The sequence below is a fragment of the Myotis daubentonii genome, chromosome 6 (assembly GCF_963259705.1).
Source record: "Myotis daubentonii chromosome 6, mMyoDau2.1, whole genome shotgun sequence".
NCBI lineage: Eukaryota > Metazoa > Chordata > Mammalia > Chiroptera > Vespertilionidae > Myotis > Myotis daubentonii.
The window spans coordinates 18,473,328-18,475,557 of NC_081845.1; the positions used below are offsets into that span (position 1 = coordinate 18,473,328).

At 40.2% G+C, this 2,230-nt stretch overlaps 1 non-coding gene across 1 annotated transcript; it reads right to left on the reverse strand.

The window, feature by feature from the left end:
• Window positions 1-1,841: 1,841 nt before the first annotated feature.
• On the reverse strand, window positions 1,842-1,948 carry LOC132237743 (U6 spliceosomal RNA). The gene has a single exon (XR_009453586.1). It is a non-coding gene; the product is annotated as a U6 spliceosomal RNA (small nuclear RNA).
• Window positions 1,949-2,230: the final 282 nt, after the last annotated feature.

Below are 2,230 nucleotides of genomic sequence, written 5' to 3' on the forward strand. Positions count from 1 at the left end.
ATAAAACCCCCTTTTTTGGTCCACAGATTTATGACTTTTGGTCATAAATCAATCTAAAGGATGCATTGATGTCCAACTTTTTTTGTGAGACCCTATGGTCTCACGGTGCTAGGAAGGCTCATTCCTAGAAAATTTCAGTATTGACATTGTCTTGTTGACCATTGGGGATGGGGCAATACGGTAACCATGGATCTGGGTTGAGGCTGAATATTTCTGAAAAGGAAAGGTAAATGGAAGGCAGTCAGGTCTGTGGCCTCCACTGCGAAAAACACTCTGCACTGTGAACTATCACGACTCGAGTTTTGCCTTCTGTCTCATTTTTCTGTATTTGGCATTTACATAAGCCACGAGATGAGTGCTAACGTTTATCTTATACATGTTCAGTAATCATAAACGGTTGGACTATATAGACAAAAAATCCCCAACAAGTATAGCTATTATTAGCAAACAGGTGTAGACAGTTAAAAATGCATTCTGAGTTCAGTATGAATCCATAGGCACACAGGTCTGGTCCATGTCTTGGGGTAGCTGTCTACCTCTGCTGTCAGCAGCTTCTTGTCCTCAAGGATCTTAGACAAGGGAAGCTATCCATTCATGGTTCCGTGCCTAAGTATCTTCTGATGAGGTTGGAGAGAGTCTTTTATTTGATGTCCTTTCTAATAAAAAAAAAATCTACATGTGGCAGTCAGTGATCTTTCAGGTCTTTCTCCTGGGAGCTCTGTGAAAGGAATGGTTACCAACTTGGCATTTATTGAAGCGACTCTATATCAAACTTTGGCAATACTATAATATGTCTCCTTTTAATAATGTCAGTTTTGACAGGACAGCAATTCCTTAATCTAAGTCCATCTTAAATTCACTGTGATGCATAAAGGAATGCAAACACTGAAAAATGAGGAGTCAGGGAACAGGAAAGAACCAAGCAGCTTCCTTAGGTTTCTCATAGCCCTGACTATTTTTTAATTTTACAACCATTGTTTACCCATAAAATGTACCCTATAAGTTTTTATTATTTGTCGGGGCCCAGCCCCCGGCGGGCCAGGGGTTCCCAAAGGTGTGGACGAAGTTGGTGAAGAATAATTTACTGCCAAAACCGGTTTGGCTCAGTGGATAGAGCGTCGGCCTGCGGACTGAAGGGTCCCAGGTTCGATTCCGGTCAAGGGCATGTACCTGGGTTGCGGGCACATCCCCGATGGGAGATGTGCAGGAGGCAGCTGATCGATGCTTCTCTCTCATCGATGTTTCTAACTCTCTATCTCTCTCCCTTCCTCTCTGTGGAAAATCAATAGAATATATTAAAAAAAAAAAAAAAAAAAAAAAAGAATAATTTACATGGAGACAGTGTTCATAGCTCTTACAACCCTGAATTCTTACTTATCTCAATTACCCTTTTTTGATGCAGTTGATCCTGACACAATGAGATATTTTTTGACCAACTGACGCTTTGTGTCAAGGGGTCAGATAAAATTTAGTGTGCACTAATTGGGCGATGCCCTGGTGTGGCCCGAAGCCGGCCCCTGATCACGTGCCCTTCGATTGATCTGGAGGTAATATGAAGCCTTTCTGTTCCCTTCCCAGGCTCAGTACTTTTGCTTCCTCCATTGCACTTGAACAGAAAAAAAGTTAAACACAGAAACCTGCCTGACTAACGGAAGCAAAAATTAAAACTGCCTTACCAGAGTTTTGCCTCTCCGGTTCAGTAGGTTTCAGACACAACCAAATACTCTTCCCCCAAATCCTCGTGTTCTGTTCCAGCCCTTCCTCACTCCCAGGTTATATACAAAGGAAGAAACAGAAGCAGTCTATAATTAAAACTTTATTTTTTATTTTATGTTACTTTTTAAAATATGGAACGCTTCACGAATTTGCATGTCACCTTTGCGCAGGGGCCACGCCAATCTTCTCTGTATCGTTCCAATTTTAGTATATGTGCTGCCGAAGCGAGCACTACAATTAAAAGTTTAAAAGTTACTCATTTAGCCTACTTCTAGAATACATGTGCCCTGTTGAATCAAGTGATAACATAATTGAGTTATATTGTAGTCCTTACAGCAAAATTTCCTAATTAGTATGGGTATGAAAGGAGGCAGGCTATACATTAAAACATTATATTAAGAATAACTTTTTAGGTATCATAACTGTATTCCAGATTTGAGTGGTATAAACTATCTCTTACTTTTAGGATATAAAGAAAAGAGACTGAGTGGAGAGTTAGAAGTGTTAAAAAAAA